The sequence below is a fragment of the Labeo rohita genome, chromosome 5 (assembly GCF_022985175.1).
Source record: "Labeo rohita strain BAU-BD-2019 chromosome 5, IGBB_LRoh.1.0, whole genome shotgun sequence".
NCBI lineage: Eukaryota > Metazoa > Chordata > Actinopteri > Cypriniformes > Cyprinidae > Labeo > Labeo rohita.
Genome location: NC_066873.1, coordinates 35523389 through 35547942, shown reverse-complemented (window position 1 = coordinate 35547942; position 24554 = coordinate 35523389).

Here is a 24554-nt window from a genome sequence, read left to right as displayed (position 1 = left end):
ATGGGAAAAAGCAGGTTTTTATGGAAAGCTGCCGTCATTAACGGAATCAAGCTGCAGTCCTGTAGGACTGTTTCCTGCTTGTGTGTGCTGACCGTGTATGTCCGGTTGAAAGCTGCAGCTACGATGCATTAACGCTGCTTTTGCTGTTACTCTATAAAGTGCCGGTGGTGTGTATGTACTGTGAATCTGGCAGCGTGCTCTGTTCAGGGTGGAGGGGTGAGATTTAGGAGGGTTGACTGGCTCTCTCAGTGCTCGGACTCCGCCAGATGTGATGATTGAATCGGACACCCTGTCAAAGCTGATGCCAAGCCTGTGATGTCGTCCGGTCCTCGGGCAGCAGACGGCTGCAGGTGTATCTCTGCACACCTGGAGACCTCCGGGGTCACGTGAAGGGTAGAGAAGGATAGAAGAGTGCAGAAAGAGGGATGAATTGGGAAGTGCTAAAGAAAAATGAGAAGCCGAGAGGGTAAGGGGTGTCTTAACCACGCTGGATCTGCTTCTCTCTCTCTCTTACTTTCCCTCTCTCTGCCTTTCATCCATCACAAAGACATGACAGCAGAAAAGTCATTCTCCAAAGAGAGAGCAGAAAGCAGAAGATAATCCTTTTTTTCCTCGTCGCTGATAGACTGTGTTGAGGGTCTCTGGTCGCTGAGAAATTAGGTTAAAACTGTTGGGGGGAGAGCAGATAATTGCCCCTGTCTGTCACTGGGACCAGCCCCTCTGCAGTCACTCACACAACCAATGACATTTGCTTCCCCTTTTCTCCACCACAGTTTTGTGGTTTTTGTCAACTGACGCATCACAGTTTTCCCCAGACAATATTATAGATGGCATTACAGCCCTTCTGGCCGACTAAAACACAATATTACTCTGAAAATATTGTAGCTATTCCCATAGTGAAAATGTGTAGTGCAATATACTTGCCTTGGTAATATTTTAAATAACATTTGGTGTCATAATACACTGCAGTGCTCATGTTACACTTAGTGTGTGTATATTTACACTTTGACAATAAAGTTCCATTAGTTAATATAAGTTAAAGAGGATGTCTAATGCTATTTCATGCATTCTAGCTTATTTACTCTGCTAAAGAGTTAGAGATTCTCATGCTAAACATGACCAAAGTCTCAGAAAAAAAACAAAAAAAAAAAACAGAGTTGGACATATGATGAGGTATTTCGGTGTCAAATACACTCCTACAGGGTTCGTATAAGTTTTAGAACGTTTTTTTCGAGTATGACCCTGTTTGACATTCCCGAAATTCCTTGTATGGGCACTTCTTCAGGAAAAGTGTGTGCGCTAATCAACGCTGGTTACGATGCATTGTTGCGGAAACGAACTAGCTAGTCATGACTATTTCCCGAACACGGTCGCACCTCCGTCTTTTGAACCACATTAGTTTAACAATTCAGTGCCGTTGTTAATGACTTCACACGCTGTGGTGGAGTAATAACTTATGCTATTTAACTGATTAGAGATCTCTAAAATGCAGCTATATTGAACATGGCACCTCATGACTAACTTACCATTTTTGTTCCCTGTCAGTTAGCTTTATTTGAGGTTTAATTCATTGCGGGTTCCCTCTTACGTCATACTCTGGGGTTCCCTTAGGCATTTATGCACATGCACAATATTCAAAAACGGTGCTTACAGAGGACAGGCAAAAATACATAATTAAAATGCATTTATATTTAGATGGAATGGAAGATATAGGTTGTACTGCACTTTATCTTGCTTATTGTACCCAAGAGTATAATTTATTGAGCCCATAAGTCTTACTAACAAGGAAGTATGCTTTTAACCACAGGTCGAGAGCTGTAGTTCCAACCATGTAAGTTTGTGACGCTGTTTGCAAATGTTCGTTTGGACTATGGTTTGCGACCTTGCGACCTTAGTTGGCTAACAATGCTTTTAGGTAATGCACCCCAGAGCGAGAGCAAGAGGATGCCCATCAATGTATGTGCTTCATTCAGGTTAAGGAAGTCGTCAGGATCTGATTCTGCATCGAATGTATATATGGCTGGATCAGATTTTTAGCCATAGTTAATTTAAGTCAGTGAAGTTTTTGTTCCTGTTTTATCTATGTCGATGTCACCGCTTGCAGACGATCGCTACATAATCTGAGCCCGCATATGGCAACTGTGATGATGATTGCTTATCAGGATTAACCAAACGCTGGATTTTCAAAAGTATGTGAAATATTTAAAGGCACTAAATCTTTAAAATACATTGAGTTTTACACACTGGTGTTTTAATGTGGGGACGTTTTCACGCCCTTAAACATGACGCGACACAAAACGATATGTGATTCATTGCTTTACCTGTCAGTCATATGGCCTCTTGGACAGACCTTGGCCATTTAAAGCGGCCAAGATTCCCAGACTTTCTGCTGTCAGTCTGAAAGTCTGGCTACGCAAGACTAATCGTTACGCAAAAGCTTTGCGTGCTCGTGACACTTTTGCTCCACCCACGGCATGCCTCGAGAAGCTTGACTATTTTTCAGAGAAAATCGGTATAGCTGTATCTGTCTTTTATAAATCTGATGAAACTAAAGAGTCTTAGGAGATATGAAGGATGCAATACTACTCTATAGGTACTTAAGATTAACATGAGATTTGGCAGAAACTGTGTTTTGTCCACTTTAATGTATTTAGATTTACTAATGAGTTACATTTGTTACTGTATTTGTTAATTTTTTTAGTTAATAAAAAAGTTTTAGTTAATTTAAAAAAAATCTTTATTGTTAGTTCATGTCTATTTGAATAATACTACCAGAAACGTTTGATTTTAAATGCTGAAATTAACATGAACCAAAATTAATAGATGCTTAGAAGTTTTTTTTTATTATTAGTAAAATGAAAGAAAAAAAAAAACTACTGTTAGCAAATGGAACTATTCAATTAAATAAAATAATAAATAAAATAATTAGCTTGATACAAATGTGAAAAAGTGTGGACCTAGCTCTGTGTTTGTTAAATCATTTTTGTGCTTTTATTACTTTTAATTATTTAGTGACCATATTGCTCTTTTATAGTTTTTTGGGATCTAACCATCAAACAGTAAATATATTTATAGCATAGTAAATATATGTATATCAGAAGGATATCTATTTTGCATACTGTACATTATAATGTTGTGATGCCTAAATCCACTTAAAACTATTTATTTTAGGTTTAGTGTGTGTTATGTTTTTTTTTTTTTTATTGAAGTTGTATGGATTTATTAATCAGCCATTTATCTATTATCATCCACACCATGAATAAATTATTGTCTTTCTTAAAAATGATCAGTTAATAAATTATTGTCAGTGTTGATGCAACTCTACCAGTAAGCATTCACTCAGAACACCCTACAACCACATAAATACACATACATACACTTTACCAGACCTTATCCATTATGTTTTGCAGCACAGAAATAAGCTTTTTTTTGTACAGGTAAAATAACTGGAAGCCAGTGACAATGGAGGCCTTGCACATTCAAGTTTTTTTAATGTATAATATGCACAGAAATATAAATAGTTCTGTTAGTAACGACATTGATGAAGTGTGTTTACAAGCTGTCCTACAAAATAATCATATTTGAAGTATTTATTGTTTATTTGTAGCCTCTGTCTCATAGTCATTGTTTCCTTGCTCTCTTGGGTTGACAGTCCTGTATCATTTGGCCGTTTTAGTTCGGCTTTTGTTACGAGAGGCTTGTTAGTCCAGACGCCCACCTGTATTTGCATAAAGAGCTTGGTCAGCAGGAAAGTGCAGCCCTCCACGTACAATTCAGCAAAATCCTCATCAAAAAGAGCTTTCATCAACATATTGTCCTTTAATTACATCTGATTGTGAGATTGAATCTCATGGCAGTTCAAAGTGAGTCATTATGCTGATGAATCCATTAGAGCAGAGCCTCTCAAACTTCATCATATGCAACTTTTCTTTTCAGTTCCAGACATAAGCTCCCTTCCAAAATTTTTGCATCACTGTCTGTCAGCATAGACAGCCAAAAATGAAAATTCTGTCATCATTTACTTGTTGTCATGTCCATCCAAACCCATTTGATTTTCTGTCTTCTTTGGAACACGAAAAAGTATATTTTTGAGGAACAATGGTCTCCAAATAACATTGGATCTTCTCTTTTGTTTCACAGAATAAAGAAATGCGTACAGCTTGACATGAGGGTGAGTAAATAATGATCAAATTTTCAAATTTGGGTGAACTGTCCCTTTAAGGCAGCATCCTAACAATAATGGAATCTCATAACAGGCCGTTTGACAAGAGCTGCAATTTTCATATAGTCCTATGTCTGGAGGCACTAGCATTATTGGTGGGCTGCATAATTGGCCATAGGTTTTGAAATCTGGTCATTAATAAGATGTAATGCCGGTAAAATATTCTATTTTGACAAGAAATCTGTTTCTTGCTGCCAAACGTGAACATTCTGGAGGGGAAAATGTAGATTGCATCAGTGCATAATATATCATATCATGAACATGATGAATGTTTATGCATCATTTGTATAATATCTCCATATGTGGGCAGAGACAATCATATGGAACAGTAAAATTGCACTCTGTGATGATAACATCTTCACATTTGCATTAACATACAACTTACTTTACTTTAGGCAGCTTGCTTGCATGGAAACATTGTTTGGTTACTGTTTACAGTATCACTGAAAATGGATGACTTACAATTGCTTCACCACTACAAAACTCTCTTTACTCAGTCAAAACAGCCGCTTACATGTATCACACAAATAGCTTTTACACAAAGGACAGCCTTATTTAGCTTATAATTAGCAGAAGAAACAATTAGCGCACACAAATGTTAGAAAAAGTCAAGTTTAATTAAAGCTATTTTTATTTTTCTATATATATTTATCAAAAAATTGGTATCATTTTGGTAATACTTTACACCAAAGTTCCACTGATTAACATGGTTAGTAAATACATTTTTGGGCGAACTTAAGCATAATCTTGATGATTACAGTATGAAACGGCATTCATATTGCGATCGTGCCTATGATGAAGCCTTAAAATGCTCACCAGGCAGTCACCTCACTATAGTTTAGAACCAGGGTTGTGACGATAATATCGTTTATTAATGATAGCCAGAGATATCGCCTTTGACTGATGCCTTTTATGATTATAATAGACTATTATTATTATTATTGTTGTTGTTGTTGTCAAGCTAGTATTATTATCTAATTAATATTAGGGCTTATTTGTTCCATCATATTTCTTTTTTAACAATATTTTGCGTTTTAGCAGTGTTGCATGTTACAACCAATCATACACAATTATGAATGCAGTGGCCAATCAGAGGCGATCAGATGAGTCACCGCTGAAACACCACAGTTTTGTTGTTAAGTGCACACTCACTGATTGATTTCTGCTCTCTCGCAAATTCTCTCAACATAACAAAGTGCAGATGTATGTGCATTGTAAGTATCAGTGATTATTTTACTTACTTCACTATGGAAGCCTGTTTCTGCCACTGAAAAAAAAATAAAGGCAATTGTGACTTTTTATCTCATAATTCTGACTTTTTTTTTCTCAGAATTGCATGATACAAACTTGCAATTCTGACTTTTGTTCTCAGAATTGAGAAATAAACTTCCAGTTGCGAGTTACAGTCAGAACTGCGAGATATAAACTCTCAGAATTGTGAGTTTATATCTCACAGTTCTGATTTTATTTTATTTTGAGTTAATAAGTTAGAATTGAGATTTTTTTTTCTGAGAACATATCAATCTATTTTCCCCTCAAAACTGGACTTTATAACTCAAAATTGCAAGTTTATATCTCACAGTTCTGAGAAAAAAAGTAAGAATTGCGAGATATAAACTCACAATTGCAAGATAAAAGTCAGGATTGCGAGACATAAACTTGTAAGTGTGACAAAAGTCAGAATTGTGAGCTATAAACTCGCAATTGAGACAAAAAAGTCAGTTTCTCCCAACTGTGAGTTCCTAATTCTGACAAAATAAGTCAGAATTGAAAGGTATAAACTTGCAATTCTGAAAAAAATTCTCAGAATTGCATTATTTCTCACAATTGTGAGTTTATATTGACTTTATAACTCACAACTGCAAGCTTATATTTCAATTCTGAGAAAAAAGTCAGAATTGTGAGACAAAAAGTCACAACTACCTTTTTTATTTTTATTCAGTGGTGGAAATGGGCCTCCATACTTCACTGATTCCAACAGAGTGCTTTTTTTAAGTGCATAAATGTGCATTAGAGTCAGTGATAATGTTCTTTGAAAATGTAAATGTTCCCTGCTTATTTTCTTTAGCTGTTGTTTGAATAACTGAGGAAATGTAGCCATTATAATTAGTAGCTTACAATGTTTTTATCAAATTGTTATCTTGTTAAATACAAATTCATTTATATTAAAAATATTTCATGACATGATATCCATATGCTACTTGACTAAAAAGATATACACTAACATTATGCTGTATTTAGTCATACCCTGGAGTTGGTTCACTGTCTGGCAATGAAACTAAGCAAATAAGTCATTAGATAAATTAGCATGATAAGATTGTGTATCTGTGATCTCTCTGGCTGACAATAGGACGATATGACTGTGGAGCACTACAGTGCACTGCAATATTTGAACAAACTCTGTATGGCGGAGCAAAGGTACCTCCAGCTAAGTTATTTTAAGCTATTTGTGTGTAGAATCTCCATTCATGTGTGCCTACCTTCCTAGTTTCCGTTTGCAACATGGCAGAATTTCCTCATACCTGCAAGGCAGTCAATTCTTCACATGATACGTCTTGTTGTGTGTGAACGGGCGGCCCAAGAGAGAAAGGCAGCGGAGGAAAAGAGAAGAAGGACCTCGTTTTTCTTCATCCCTACCTACGCAGAATGCCGCTCGGCCGCCCTGCTCGCCGCGATCCCCCCGCTGGTACCCCGGGCGGCCCAGCCAGCTGGTGTGTCCTGCACCAACGACCAGCCATTCATTTCCCCCGCCTGTGATTTATGGATTGCTGTGTTGGTGTGGGCGCACGCGTGTATGTGTGTGTATTTGGCAGCACCGAGCTCTTCTCCCGCTTGAGTTAGTGCACTGTCCGGCCTCGTCATGCTTTGCCACACAATGGGCTGGAGCAGCTAATTTACACGGGCAGACAGTCACATATTTCAGCCTCTCGCCTGCTGGATGAAGATGGGTGGCTTTCATGAGGGATTGTGTATACAAATTGATTTTCACTGGAGCCTTCAGCCCTGGACTAAGGCGTATTTTGTCTTTCTTTCTATTTTTCCCTTAATCCCCGTCCTCCCCCCTTTGCTTTCCATTTCTCATTCTCCGTTTCCCTTATCTCAGTGGGTTTCTGTGCCTCCCTCTCTCTCTCGATCCATCTCTCTTGTTATGCGAGCGTATATGTGAATGTAATGCGATGTGACTGGGGTGAAGGTGGGCCGATCCACTGTTTCCTGGCTGCGCGCTAGACTCGGGCCTCTTGCTGGGGGCAGAAGGGAGGAAGGTCAGGTCAGGCCAGGGTAGGACTGGCAGCCTGCAGTCTGGGAGTATTAATGCTTCTCACTGACCCCTGTGCTCAGAGAGAACTGGACAGAAGAGCATGTTTGATTCATGAGATCCCCGCAGAGGTGCTTTGGGGCTTTTGGCTGCACTGTCCTTTTAGCGGCAAGCGAAGAGGACCACCCCCGAGCTCTGAAGAGGATCTGTCCAATGTGGGGAAGTGGGCGAGCGCGTCTCTGCCCCCGGGGTAAGAGACGTTCTCACTTTACAGTAGCGAGTAAAGACAGGAAGTTTAACCCGGCGTAATGCTTCCCTACAGAAATCGTACAGCTGCACTGTAATGTTTGTAGATTGGTGTCGCACCGGTTTTGTTTTAAAAGACTTCTGTAGGGGAGGTCATGAAATTTAGGGGGGCAAATTAAACTGTAACCACTCCACTTTCTCTTAAGCTTAGTTTGTATTGCAGTTAGGGCTGAGAAAAAAATTTGGGGTAAGTTGTTTTTGAAAGTCTCTTTTGCTCACCAAGGCTGCATTTATTTGACCAAAAATAACGTAAAAACACTTTTTGCAGTTTAAAAGAACTGTTTTCTATTTAATATATATATTTTTTTACAATTTATTCCTGTTAAGACAAAGCTGAATTTTCAGCAGTCATTACTCCAGGCTTCAGTGTCACATGATCCTTCAGAAATCATTCTAATATGCTAATATATATATATATATATATATATATATATATATTATAGCACCACTCAATGGACATTTCAAGTCTGACATGTACGTCACATAAAACAAACCATGTACGTACATAAAAGTTCCAACAGGTACATTTCCGTCATGAGATCAGGTTGCTAACATCTCTTAAAGCTGCAAATTTGCTGGTAGGTATGTTTTGATGCTGGTTTAAGATGGTCCTTTGCTGGTTTATGCTGGTCATGTTGCTGGTCAAGGACCAGCATAAACCAGCAAAGGACCAGCTTAAACCAGCAAAGGACCAGCATAAACCAGCAAAGGACCAGCATAAACCAGCTAAGGACCAGGTTTAACCAACATCAAAACATACCTACCAGCATATGCTGTTTTTTTCAGCAGGGTTTATATTATATCCCTAGCAAATTATTGAAAATATCTGAGATATTAACCAGCCCTAACTGTCTTTCAAACACTATTAAGATGCACACGCATAAAGCCACGATTCATGGGTCGCCCAAAGTTTTGTTCAGGGCTGAATCGCTCTGTTTCTTTCTCTCCAGCACCCAGAGAGGGATTAGAATCCTAATCCTGACAAATGCTATCTTTAAATTCAACCTCAGCTAACAGAGGGGCTACAACAACCCAGCTGCTCTAGGAAAGATGTGTTTGCATATGCACATAGGTAATTTATGTATGGGATATGTGTGTGCAATATTTCTTCTTTGTTTAAAAAAGACTTAGACATTCAATACAAAATGCAGGACACTGAGGGAAGCAGCAAAAAGTGCCACTAAAAGCATGTACATCTTTAAAAGGTGCTGTAATGAGAAATAATCATGAATATAAATACTTTGTCATTAGCTGGACAGAGAGTGGCAACACTAGATGTAAACTATAGTTTAGACATGTTCTTTAGCACTCATCTAACGTTTTATGTTTGTAAAACGCATTTAGCATTTTAATACAAATCTCAAATCCTTCTTACCCTTCATTTCCTGCTTCCCTTATCCCTTTTTCATTGTTTTCTTGCCAGAGGCTTCTTTTGTTGTACTGAAAGTGCCTTTAGTTTCTGTTCCTTAGTGTTTATTCGTCTTGTGCTTTGGCTTTTGTTTTGGCTAAGATTATATCCCTGGATTATAGTGAAAATAATCTTGTTTTTACCGTTGGTTTTGACCCCCCTGATAAGTGATATTTCTCACTTCTCACAGAATAGGTTAAAATCAAACTGAGAAAAGGGCCGGCCTGTGTGTTTAAATTTTGAATAGCATACATATGTAAGTGAATTGGAGTTAAGCTTGGTCTTGCTCTTGAGGAACGCTTTGAATACCAGTGCGTTTGATTTATTAAGTTCTTCAGCGGATCTGTCTGCGGGTACGTTATCAACTAATAGGATCTCTCCCCCCCTTTCCTCCCGCTTGCTCTGTCAGATGCTCGACTAATACTGATATTAATGAATTCATTGCTTTAGTCAGAAAATCAATACACACTTCTAAAGCGTCTGCGAATCTGAGCGTGCCCAGATACTGACCCAGTTCCCATGTAAAGCAATAATCATAACACATCCTGCGGTTTGTTTACCAGTGCAGAGGATATATCTCAATATAAATACATATTATAGGGTGGTGGGTGGTGTGACCAATTAATTAATTTTTATTAATTTATTTGTATGTATTTTTATTTTTTGATGATGATGAAAGCAGTATCACAGTTTAGTTATTTTTAAAATTTATTTTATTAACTATGTTCTTCACCATCTAGCCAATTAAATATTTTAAAATATTGTTTGATTTTATTTTTTATTTCTTTTATTTAAAACTTGTTCAGGTTGCATCCCATCTTGTTTTTCTCCTGTCTGTTGATAGACACACAAATATTAAGGATGCATTATATATAGTATCTGTACCCTGTGAATTATTGCCCAGTATTAGAGTTTATATATACATATATATAATTGTGTATAATTTCTGATGTTTTTATATTAAGTTATTTTTTCTTAAAATTTAAAAGTGCTAACAATTAAAAAAATGATTTTTATTAATATAAAAATATATTATATTTTAATGTTGTGATACCTAAATTCATATACGTTCTGTCCAAATAATGCCTCAATTCTAGCATATAGATTTTAGTTTCTAGTGGTTTATTTTTATTTAATCAAAATGCTATTTGGCTGTTTAATGATTAAGGTGGTTAATTTTTTTTTTTTTACATTAATTTTATAATTAATACAGTACCAGTCAAAAGTTTTTGAAAGATTTTTTTTTTTTTTTTTTTTAGAGAATTTTCTTCTGCTTACCAAGCCTGCCTTTATTTAATCCAAAATACAGCAAAAGAAGTAATAGTATGACATATTTTTACTATTTAAAATAAGTGCTACTATTTAAAATTAAGATTTCCATTTCAAGTAAATGCTGTTCATCAAAGAAATCTAAAAAAAAATGTACTTAGCTGTTTTCAGTAATAATAATAATAATAATAATAATAATAATAATAATTAATGTTTTTGAGCAGCAAATCAGAATATCAGAATGATTTCTGAAGAATCTTGTGACTGGAGTAATGATGCTAAAAATTCAGCTTTGAAATCACAGGAATAAATTACATTTTAAAATATATTAAAACAGAAACCAGTTATTTTAAATAGTAAATATATATCTATATATAGTAAAAAATATATATAATAGTAAAATTTTACTGTTTTTGCTGTGCTCTGGATCAAATAAATGCAGATTTGGTGAGCAGAAGAGACAAAAAAAAACAAACATTAAAAATACTGTTCAAAAGCTTTTGACTGCTAGTGTATATTTACTGTTGGCATATCAGTATCAGACAGATTTTTATTATTTATCCCTGACACATATATAGTAACAATTTACAATAAGGTTCATTAGTTAGCTACTTTATTTAACATGAACTAAGAATGAACAATTTGTATACATCGCATATTAATTTGTCAATGTTAATTTCAACATTTCCTAATGCATTATTAAAATTAAAAGTTGTGCTTGTTAACATTAGCTAATGCAATGTGAATTGACACTAACTAACAATGAGCAACAGTATTTTCATTAAATAACATTAACAAAGATTAATATTTTTTGTAATAAATCTATTGTTCATTTATGTTAGTTAATACATTAACTAATGGAACCTTATTGTAAAAGTTTTACCAAATATATCTACCATAGTATAAACAAAATAACGAAATTTGGTTGACACCAATGTACTATATCCGATCTTTGGCCTTATTAAACACCATCCTAAATAACAACAACAACATCTGCTGCCAATGTTAAACATAGAAATGAATTGGTGGGGAAAATCTGGGACATTCATAATGTTTTTGCAGCCTCTAAAGAATCACTCTAGAATTGTGCTCAGGCATATCCCCAAACAGCACAAATCTGTCTGAAGAGAGAGAATGAGAGTATGTGAGAGAAATTTCTTCTGGTAAGCTGGCTGTAAGATGTCAGATAAGACAGATCGCCCGTTAATGTTGGTTTGGTAAGGAAAGCAGACCTTTGTGCATGACTGCTGTGTGAGCGTGTTAAAGGTCAAGCAGCAGGGACGGACGAAAGGCTGGCCAGAGGTCAAACTGTCTGGGTCATTTACATACGGATCAGAGAGATGAGAACAAAACAGAGGAGAAAAAGCAAAGGAAGCACAAAAAGGCTTCTGTGGTACAGAGGTTACTGCACATTCTGACATGTTGAGATGTGTTGCTTATATAAGTGATGCAGGTTTGAGTTCACCTTGTTTTGAGGCTTAAATATAAATGTAATTTATTAAAAAATGACAGCATATTGTAAGAGTCATACTGTATCTTCAGTTTGGGCATCCCCACTCAGGACTGCAGAACAGATGTGTGCGCTCAGAAATTGTGCCACAATCTGGGAGCATCTTCCTCAAGGGAGATCCTAATTGGTTTCTCCACCCCCCTCTATCCCAAACAAACACTCTAATTCTATATTGTCTCTATGTGAGATTAGAGAGCCACCGAAATCAAAACTGATGACAGTATCAGAGTGTGATTAAAGAGTAGTATGGCCGGATTATAGCCGTGTTCCCTCGGCCTCAGCAGTATTTGTGGGATTATTATCCTCAAACTGATGGGCTGCTGTGAGGAAACACTGGATTATGAAAGAACAGAGCCATTTAGCCGCCCAGCATGGATATTTTTAGGGCCTATTTTGGGGATGAGTCATTAAATTATTCTTGAATTCAATGCATGTCATTAATGAAGTGGTTCAAGCAGTGAATTTAAGTGCTCTGTGTGAGTTTTGTTTTTTTGAATTTTGATGTAAATGGATGTGATAATTAGAAAGTAATAGAAAGTGATTAAAAATAATTGATTCAACTAAATGTTTAAACTTTAATTTAAATCTTAAAATTTTAAAGCAAAAATTCCCCTTGTCAGTTAATTCAGACAATATTTATTTTAAACCCTTATGCCTTTTATGTCACACTTTCTTCTGTATGTAATCTGTATGTAGTCTGTATGTAGTAGGGAGGCAGTGTCTGCTTTTTCTAAACAAACACTGTCCAACAGCAACACCAGCAGGTAAAGTGTCTGTGTCTATTTCGCCTACCCTGAGCCCATTGAATTTTAAAGGAGAACTCCACTTCCAGAACAACAATTTACAAATAATTTACTCACATACCCTAACTGTCATGAACAGGAACAAAAACAGTCCAGGCAGAGTAAGACAAGACGAGTGTTTGGCATTAAAAAGTATCTAAACTGTATTATTTTTATTAAAAAAACGATCGTTCCACTAGATAAGACCCCTCTTTCTCGGCTGGGATCGTTTACAACCGCATTTGGGATCGTTTGAAGCCGCATTTAAACTGTATTTTGGAAGTTCAAAATCGGAGCACAATATCTGTCCATTATGTGAGGAAAAATGCTGAAATGTTTTCCTCAAAAAACATAATTTCTTTACGACTGAAGAAAGAAAGACATGAACATCTTGGATGACAAGGGGGTGAGTAAATTATTTGTGAATTGTTGTTCTCGAAGTGGAGTTCTCCTTTAACAGATCCCCTAAAGCATGAGGTGAGTTTGGTGGGGGGTAATTGAGAATGAATGGGGGAAAGTCACGTTAGAGGAGGTAATGCCTCCATTACATTATGACTGGTTATGATTGGCTGTGATTGGTTTATGCGATAAATCCCACCTCTTGTGTTCAGGCATGTTCCGTAAACAATGTATTGGCGTTGCCAAGTCCGCAGTTTTCCTTTGGAACTGAGCTACTTTAACACTGCTCCCGCGGATTGAAGCTACCTCAAAAACGGGTGATTTATCCCCTGGAATGTGAATTTTAGGAGAACCCCACCAAAAAATGTGTATTTTACTCTGCCAAATGCAAAGGGCCCCCCTCGAAACGCTAATTTTTTTTTGAGTACCAATAGGGCCGGTTTTCTTGTGAAAACCTGGCAACCCTGATGTGAAGTCTAATTTTAAAAAGTAAGTAAAAAACCTACACACTTAGATATAACCACTTTGTTATGTCAAAATAAGACAAAATGGCATGAAAACATGATCTGTGGTAGTTTTTAATGACTAATCAGCTATGTGAAATTTAAGATAAATCTCTGTCTGTGACCAGTAAACTCTTAAAAATAAAGGTGCTTTACGATGCCATAGAAGAACCTTTTTTGACTAAATGGTTCTATAAAGAACCTTTAACATCTTTGTGGTGAAAGAAGGTTTTTCAGATTATAAAAAGGTCGGAAAAAGATGGTTCTTTAAAAAACCTTTGACTGAGTGGTTCTTTGTGGAACCAAAAATGGTTCTTCTGTGGCATCGCTGTGAAGAACCTTTTAAAGCACCTTTATTTTTAAGAGTATATTTACCGAGCTGTGGTGACTGATGGTTCGAAATATTCTAAAGTAGGCTGTTAACTATTAAAAGGAATATAAGTTCACAAATAAAATATATTGTTTAAATCAATAATGCCTTGAGTTGTTATTTTGGAATAAATGTAAAATGCTTAAAAACACAAACTTGATAAGATTCAAACATGGCTTAAATAAATAGCATATTGATTACATTGTTAATGTAAAACAACAAATTATTTACTAAATACAAAATTAGTTTCTTTTTCTAAAGTGTAAGTAATTGGTTTATTTAACCAATGAATATATATATATATATATATATATATATATATATATATATATATATATATATATACAATTTCTTTGTTTGTATTGACAGTTTGTATTAAACAGCATCAGTATCAAAACATTAATTGTACACATGAATTGTCTTCGGAAGCCATACATTAGTTGCAATGCACAGATATTTGAGACAGATCAGCATGTATATTGAAAAGAACTATCTCAAAATTAGTTTAACTCACTGAATCAATAGTGAATTTGGAAAATTTGGAATACAGCATCAGTCATTTTTTAAGAGCTTATTGATGTGGTTGCTATGAGCTGTTGTTTCATGGGAAAGATATGCGTGGAGATTATTAAAAAAAATACGAGCAAACTAGTTTGGAACAACATGTGGGTGAGTAAATGATGACAGAATTTTATTTTTGGGCTTTGGGATTTTAATAAGGGTTTGTTTATGTTCTGTGTTGCATAAGTGGGTATTGAATACATAGTTTTCACTTGTGCGACAATGTTGCAAAGCAGATCAAATACATTGCCTTTCTCTGCCTCCTCTTTGTTTCCATTTCAGTATTCATCTCTTTTTCTTGACTTGACTTTCTTTTTTGATTCTGTTGTAAATGCTCTTGCCTGCCTTCTTAGCATTCAGCTGTGTGGCCATGTGTATCCTGGTATGTCTTTCACACCAGTGGAGGGCGTTCCACAGCACTAGAGCCTTTTCACAGGCTGGTGTGACCTCCTGACCCCTGCTGAGCGGCGTCTCTTCAGTGTCTGTCACAGCGCTGTCCCCTCCACCCGGAGTCTGAGGGGCAATGTCCTGCTCTCACTACAAAGGAAATAATGGAGACGCAATCTCAGAGATCATCCAGATGTTTGTCTAGTCAGATGAGAGAGACTTTTGCAGTGTTTTCACAATGACATTCTTTGTTATGCACTGACATTTAATATTTGGAATCAGGTGTTGGTTCAAATCCCCAAATTATAAGCAATAATGATGATTGCATTAGCAAGCGCTGGTGGTAGTTCCAAGTTGTTCAAGTAAATTGTGAGCATGTGTGGTTTCCGATGGTGATGAAATGTGTTGTCAGTGATTGGTCAGATGGACGTTGCTGCGGAGGTCAAGACACAGAACATTTGCTGTGTAAATGACTGAGTGGCGTTTCCCTAGTGTGAGCGAACCGCAGGTCAAGCAGATGCAGCTGATGGAACTAAGTGTGTGGCTAAATCAGGTCTTATAAGAAAGGGGCTGCAATCCATTTACTGCATTGCAGGGCCACTGTCCCCTGGGAACCAATGGAAATTTATGAGCAGGGACTATATAATTCATACAGAATGTGGATCAAATATATAAATGTGTGAATATATAAATACTAAAAATGTGTATGCAAAAAGTTGACATTCATACACATACAAAATGTGCCACAGTAATTTGCCCAGGATTTTCCAGTTTATACCCTGAGGGGAAAAAATCGGAAAGGAGCAAGGAGGGGTCCATCTTTTCCTCTGTCACTCCCCATCGTGCCTGCCAGGCTTCATTTGAATCCATCAGTTCTGTTGCTTCATTCATCCTGTCATCGTGCTGTCATTCACTCATTCATCCTGTCACCATTCATCCTGTCATCTCAGACAATATGTATCACAGTCACTGTCACTTATCAAGGGCTCTTTCATCCTCTGTCTCTCACTGTTTGGACTCATGTTGATCTTTGTGTATTTCTTTTACAATATATTAGAGTGAACTCATTAGTTTTCCTTTGGCTATTTTACAATGTGCACCTTTTTCTTTTGCTAAAGGGGTCATGAACTGCCTTTGTTTTTTATTTTGTACTGTTCTCTCAGGTCCGCTTACAATGTTATCAAGGTTTTTACATCAAAACATTACAATTTAGAAGTAATAGGCTATTTTCTGTCCTGTTTTGACCACCCTTATCAGAATGCTCTGTTAGGCATGGCAGATTGTAGACTCAGAAGTAAATGCTCACTGCTATGATTGGCTAACAGTTTTGTATGTTTGACAGCTTACTTCCTACAAAGATGGAAGCTGCTGTGATTTAGGTATAAAATGCATACATTTTCAGTACATATCAGGCTTTCTGAAAATTCTGCGTCGAATTGTGCCTTGTATATAAACAAATTCGTAATAAGAAGTAAACAAAGCACCAAGTTCTTACTGAGGCAGTCTAGAACTTCATTAAAAATAAAGTTCATCCACTTTTTTCTAATGCTGGGATCAGAAGGAAGGCAATGCAAAGACTGTGTTTTTATACAACTTGCAATGGACAGCATGTTGTTGTCTTTTGAGCCATCTTTATCGTTTGGTTTCTGCGTAGACCTGCGTTTGCCTCTCTCGTTATTTACTTACTACATGCGTGAATCTGTGGGCGGGGCTAAACAGGCAGTGATGTAGAAGAAGGGATTGATCTTCTGTGGAGACGGTGTTTAGCCACACTGTTACATCATAGAGTGGCACATTCCACAACCTGTCATTTTGGCACATTGGCTTCACTATAAGCTGTTTTTAGACTAATGTGAAAGTTCTGAAACTTACAGTATGTTTTTATAGTACAAAGATATCTTATATGTCAAAAGATGAAGGGAATTTTGATTTAATTTCATGACCCCTTTAAACAATTTGTTGTTCTTAAAGGCATGGTTCACCCAAAAAGTAAAATTCTGTCATAATTTACTTCAGTGTTGTTGTTGTTATCGTTACCTTAAACTATTAAAAAACAGTTTTCGTTAATTGTAATAAACCTGAAATATAATAAAATTTATATATTAGATAGAAAACTGGAATTTAAGAAACTTAAAAATTAGAAATGTTGCCTTGGCAACTAAGTAAAATAAAATATATTGTATTGTTAGAACTAAAACTGAAATACCAAATGAATAAAAGATAAATAAAACCACAAGAAACAAAAAAAAATACTAATATCCCTAGTGAAAAATAAATATACTAGAATGTATTTGAAATACATTTATTTTATGCTAAGTATACTACAAATACATTTACTGTTTATGTACTTAATAAAAATACATTGTACTTTTAGTGTACTAAACTGGTATACTTAAAGTCTGCTAAATTGGAACAACTAAAATTGTGCAGAAGTATTGCTGAAGTACAATTACAGATATACGCAAGTATATTCGATTGTGCTAAAGTGGAAATATCCCAAGTATACTTTAGGTACACTTTAAATATCTTGCGTTTAAAGACCGATATTATTCAGAGATCATACAATCCTCATTAATAGGTACATTAAAACACATTTTAGGCTTAATATTAAGAAATGTGCATTGTGCACAAGTAGTACTCCAAATAAAGTTTAATTCTAATTTTTATATCAGTAAGTCTCAAGCGACATGTCAGTAAATATGTTAATAGATTTAAATTATACTTAGTATTAAATATATTTTAAATATATTACTTTTTTACTAACTGAAAATATAAAAAATAGAACTACCAATTTAAAATATTAATAAATACTGTAATAATTCTAAAGTAGCAAGAATTTAATCACCTTCATGTCGTTCTAAACCTATGACTTACTTTCTTCTGTGGAACTCAAAGGATGATATTTTTCTGTGTGTCTATGAAAGTCGATGGGGTTCAAAAAACATTTTTCAAAATATCTTCTATTTTGTTCCACAGTAGAAGCAGGTAAACTCATGCATATTTGAAATGACATGCAAATTTTTATTTTTGAGTGAAGTATCCGCTTAATATGGCATTTGTTTATTTTAGCTTTTTTTTTTAATTTACCATCTTTGTTGTAGCAACGCTAGCGCCTCTTGGTGAAGAAAAACAGCTCTAATTCAGCCTCACAATGTAAGAGTAATTACAGTGCAATTTCTTATTCACAATTTCTGCCAAATTCTGCCAATAGCCATGTGGTAGCGGCCCTCGCAGATGAGACCGAGCTCAGGCGCGGGCGCATGCGAACGCTCCGTTCCAAATTGGAGACGGCCTGGCCCCGAGGGCTCGGAAACATAGGAAGAAAAAGTCAGAGTACGCTTTACGACAGACTCCAGAGCCGCTCCTTCAGTAAAGTAATTAGGTCTTATTCTCTAGCGCACAATGGAGGCTTTTCTGTGCAGCGGGAGGTGGGTAACAATTGCAGGTCGGATCCGGCCTCTTTTTTTTCCAGAGATCTACGGTTTCTCTTCGTAGATGCATCAGTCCAGGAAGTGTGTATTTAGTGTGTATTCAGGGGTCGGTCCGGTGCACAATAAAACTGAAATTAGAGAGGCCGAGAGAGAGCCAGCTGTGACACAGGTCGCCTTGTTCAGACACATGTGCATAATGGATCGCTTTCATTCCACGGCCGTCGCATTTGCACACGCGGAAAAAGGGGGGGAGAGAGAGTGCGTGAGCGAGGGGAGAACAAATGGGCATGGCTGTTAAATTAAGTGTGGAATGAATGCATTATGAGCTATTAGGGCAAAGAAAAGGAGTGTCCTAAAAACACAGGCGCATAATTGTGAATTCTGATGCTGGAGCGTATTCAGAGCCCCCGCGGCCTGCCTTTCGGACGCAAAATCCCCCGAGTGCTCCAGGCCCGGATTTGGAACAGAATGGGGGTTGTTGGGGTGATGGCTTTGTACAGTAAGGGTGGAAGGGTGGCATAAGCTCTTTCTCTCTGTCTTTTTTTTTTTTTTTCTGTTTCCAGCATTTAGGTCAAACTTTACCTCTGGTCTTCACTCCATCTGGCCCTGCTGCTCAAGCGAAGGTGCCCAAAGCCACAGGGCGGCATTCTGGCATTTTCTAGAATCGCGTACCCCGTCGAGCAGAGATCAGCCCAGCGTGAGATTTCCTTAGCGTGGGCTTCTTTAATGCAGTGTTGCCTCTCAGCACGCCTGTTTCCCGCCTTAATAGGTAAGCAACCCACTCTCGCATCTGAGTTTCAGGTGTTTTCTCTGTTTAGCAACGTTCTCTGGGGAGCCGCAGCCTGAATGGATTAGGCCACGTTTAGACGGATGACTGCTGGCGACCAAAGCTTTAAATGTATTAATCCCTCTCTTATCAAGCAGGAAATGATGAATCGCCTGAGCCTGCTCCAGGCTAACCTCTGCTGTCGTTTGAACAGAATCAAAGCTTTAAATCACACACTGCAGCACCTGGCGATGTGTGTACGTGTGTGTGTGTGTCTGTGTGTGTACGTACTGTGCCCTGTTTTAAAGTGATTTAGTAACGCTTTGATGGGGTGAGGGAGGTTAGGAAATGAGTATGAAAAGTAAATTAAGAATTCTACATGGGCTTTGATAAATAGAATTGCTGACTAGGGAAACTCATGCGGCTGTTGTCGTGTTCCATCCAATCTGATAAATTCCACCCATGGCTGCAAACCAGGAGCAGCAGTCAATCAATGCTTTTACAGCCTCTTTTTCATGTGAATTATGTGCTTTATGGCCCTATCTGGCACCTGTACTCTATTTCTCAATGCCCTTGCCCTGTACCTCAGTGTGTACTTCCAAAAAAGAGGAACATCAGCACTCCAATTGCTCCCTGCGACGTTTTGAAATTCTGCCGTTCCTCTCGTTTATCATTTATAGCTTCGGGTTAGTATCCCGTCTGTGCAATGCACCATTTCTACGCGCCATCACAAGCTCATGTTAGGCTTCAGTAAACTATATGAAAGGTTTATAAATATCAAAAGAAAATCAAAAGTGTGTTTGTCCTGTAATGTGACAGCTGCTTTAGTATTTATTTTCTTACTGAAAAATTATGGCCAGTTACGCAGTTATGGTATCTATTGGTCTATCTATCTAGTAAACACACACACACACACAGACCTGCATAAGGAAAAAGTACGTTGATTACAAAAAAAAAAAAAACCACAAGAATGTCTCAAATGTAATTTGCCACATCAGAAGGGTGCTTGGGAAACCATTTTAAAGTGTGTCCTAGACTGTTTGATAATTAGAGTCTAAAAGGCCACAAATGGGGGATGCATTCGACATTATTACAAAACGTACCAGATGCAATTTTTATTTTAAAGATTACCATTGTATTTCGGTGTGCCTGTCGGATTAGCATTATGTAATTTAAACCTTTCAAAATACACCCAGGCTCATCTGTTAAACTGTCTGTTGTGGCATTTAGAAGTGATGGTTTGATGATTTTCTTCACAAAGCATCAATCAAATTTAAATGTCAAGTCTTCATGGTGAAATTCAATGTCCCTTTATTTCATTTCATAAAGTTAGCAGTCCCTCTGTAATTTGTAAGCGCCAGAACTTTCCTTTTGATGGCTTAATGGTGCCTCTGGATGCATTACTGAATTCGCACATTTAATCATATTTACACGGCATTAATCAAATGCCATTTCGATTCATTTTCATACTCATACGAAAGAAGCATACATAAGTGTATTTAGGACAATCAATATGTTTGAATGACTCACACTAGCTGCTTTAGTTGAAAACAGAGAAGTTTGTGCGAAAGCACAAGGACTGTAATATTCATTTTTTATGCAATAAAGCAACTGTTATTTTTCCTTTTTTACAGCAGTTTGTTCCATTGCTGGAATTTGATTGGCTTAGCGTTTGTTGTTGCCCCACTCCTCTCATATACATTGTTCCAGACTGCTTTTTCAATATTTGATGCACAAAATTTAGGCTTTTTTAATGCACTAATTTGTGTGAAATTTAAATTACTTAATGTTAACTACTTCTTCGTCACACTGCTGTATTAAAGCAAACGCTCAGTCAAGATCAGTATAGTGTTCAGTATAGCTGCATTCTTGCTTTTTTGACTTGTAGGTATCCCTTCATTAATAGTATTTAAAATGCACAATTTTAAGATCAAAAGAGCTTTTTTGTGCTCAATACTTTATAATTTAAAAAAGATTAGAAGGAAAAACAACAAAAAACAGGGAAATCAAGCGCAAACCAGACCAAAAGAGAAATCAAAGGAACCTTTCTAGCATCTCTTATAACAGCAAAGAAGTAGGACAGCGATTTCTTTTATTCAACATTAAAGGATTAATCATTTCTCCGTGACATTTTCTCTCAGCTGAAGGTGAATGTTTGTGTCTGTGTGTTTTTAATATAATCTCTTTATCTGTCTTGTTATTTTTATTTGTCACAGTTCTGCTCCGCGTCACTTAGATTTGAATGATTCTCGATGGGATTTATGAAACATTAACTAGCTAGATTTAAGCTAGAAGCTAGATTTTTCCTCTCAGATCAATAAAGCACCTGTCAATCTATCAATCTATAAGCTGGATTGTTATAGAGCTTCACCCACAAATCCTAAACAAATGATTTCCATTGAAGGCGAGATGGCATAAAATATGGAGTGGTATTGACTGCTGGGCAGCAGTGAATTTTAATATGTCCCCATCTGCATGAAGCTCAGGGGTTTGTGGGTAAACTTGCGGACACCTGAGACAGCAGCGAAACAAGAACTCCATTTGAATGTGTGGAGGTCACAGGAAACATTTGCAAATTATCTCACTGATGCGTCTTCTGATCTCCACACAGATACTGGAAAACCAATCTGGCCTACTGATTGGTATCTTATCTGGCTGCGCTTGGAAAAATGTTCACAGTTTGGTGTGGGGACGAAAAATTATCTCTCTCTACTCTAAATAACATTGAGAATGGCAAACAAATTAACTTTTAGATTTAATTTTAGCCATAATATAACATGTGAGAGAAACTGTCAACCAGAAGAAGCCGTGAGGAAAAATAAGAAACGTACTGTGTTTTGACAACTCTTTGATATTGCGTATGAGACGTACTGTATAAGACACCATATAGCAAGCGTCTGTACGTCAAATAAATTCATGTGGTATAAAAGACGGTTGCCCAATTCAGCTCTTTTGTCTCTGTTTACACTCTGCAGCCTCATGTGTGGTTCTTTCCTCAGTCGCACTGAAGCTCACCCTGAACAAACTTGACTTAAATTTCAGCTCGGAGATGAAGTATTTACATGCTTTGTTCTTCCAAGTGGGCTGCTGCGCAGACAGACTGTGGGCAGTGTTGACTTTGTTCCTGTTATCCTTTTGATGAATGCTGCTGCCGCTGTGGGCATTACCTCCCTTCGTGCGGGGCCTATTGATCAGGGCCATTGCAATCTAGTACCTGCACAGGATTACTGTCTCCACCGTTAGTCACAATCAATGACTCCGAGACAGCCACGGCTAAAATGTCCTCGCAGGAGACAGAGTACCTCCAATTTTTGTTTATTGAAGATGACGCACATGTGGAGAACAATTGCAGAAGTCTGATATTTGGCAGACTTTACTCTGATAAACTGCCTGTGTGAGTTCTTGTCAAAGTTGATATAAATTTCAGAAAGCTCGGCTTTGGGAATTTCTCTGCACTGATTCGTCTGGCTTGGGATAGACATACTGTAGCTTTGCCAGCTGCGAGGGCCTGAATTCTAAGAAGTGAAAGTGGGTTTGATTCAATATTATTTCATGAAACACAGCCATGCATGTTGTTTAAAAGATGAATTTTTTGAATGCTTTCTGATTAACAGTACAAAAAGAGCATCTCATAAGCTAATCAGCTGTCCTTAGAACACCGCTGGTTTTACTGTAGGAGCACAATAAATGTTTATTTCTTATATATATATATAAACAAATAATTGTGCAATTTAAAATATAGTCTCACTGTTAAGCAATGTTTATTGGTGTCCCCTGATTTCAGCTTTGTTACCTTTATCTCTCAACCAGGATTCCAAAACTTAAAACAAAAGCATGTTTATTTCACTCCACTATAATATTCTATTTTCATATTCATCTGTTATCCTGCAATGTCAATCCTGTTACCATTTTTTAAATAATTATTTCTTACATTTAATATAATCACTATCAACAAGTGTATAATGTGTGCTTTTCTAAACTTGACTATCAGCTAGCAATTAGCAAACTTGTTTGAAATTGTCAAACCTGTTGTCAACCTCTTTTTAGAGTAACAGGTTTTGACATGTGGGTAACAGGGATAGCATTGATTAGGTTTGTTTTTACAGATTGTCTGTGTAAAATTCAGACATTTTAAAGTTCTCCCTTGGTATATTATTGAGGTAATGCCTATATCATTCAGTGGCATATGAGTTCTAATTAAACTAGAGTATATAGTAACACTTGCGTCAGTAACAGCGTTGACAAAAATACCAAAACTTGAGGTAGAAAAATAGTCATGAAAAAATAATAAATTACATAGCCTGAGGTGAGACAATAAAATTTTAAGGTGTCTTCATTTCATGTATACTTAAAAAAAAATATTGATTAAACTTTTCACTTTTTCCAAGTGGAAAAGGCACCGATTGGTCTGGTATAGGCTTTAGTGTGATATTAAATTTTCTTTGGTCGGTTCTTTATTGATTTCATAATTTTGTTACTTTAGCAAGGAAAGTGCCATTGGAGATGTCATAGGTTCTTCCTAAAAGTTATTGGTTGTGGTAACTGATGGATAGGAAGTAAAAGCACAATAGTATGTGAGAAAATTGAATTTATATAGCAGTACTTGAAAAAGATCTAGTTTCACTTCATCTTACATTATCCTTCTTTTCTGCACATATGCAACCTGTTCTTGTTCAAATTAAGTAATTAAATTAAGTTTCAAGTTTGAAGATAATGAGAAAATGAAGTAGATTAAACACTTTTGAACATTATTTAAATATCTTTTCTCCTCAGAGATGTTTTTCAAATTCCACTGTGATTGATTGTCAGTTTTGAAATATAGCCAACATAAACAGTCTACAATACAGGTCAGCCTACTCTGCCAAGTATTCTTCAAACTGAATATCTACACCCCACAGTAATGACTCCTGACAAATCAGAAACCGCATATTTGGATGAACGCATGATTAAAAGTGACAGTTTATATGGTGTTTTGGATTCTCCTCCTGATCTCCTGAGCAGAAAGGCAGCCAATGCAGTTCACACTGACCCTCTTCAACCCTATTTTAAATGCAAATACTGAGTGTTTATCGGAGCTCCTTTGCCTGTTTTGTGGCAGTGAGCTGTTGACCTTAAGGAAATGGAAATTTGCCATCAGTGAAGCAGCAGCCATCTGCCCTCCATCTGCAAAACAGAGGGAGAGATATCCCTTACCCTGAGAGAGATGGACAGAGAGATTATACTTGTCTAATCAGAATAATGTTATTAGACTCACAGAATCAGTATAATTTCGTTAGACCGATAACCCTTGTTGGCTTCTAGACGCACCATTAGAGAAAAGCGCAAAAGTATCTTGGCCTGGAGCTTTGAGTCCACAGCAATCTGAACATATTCTGACACGAAGA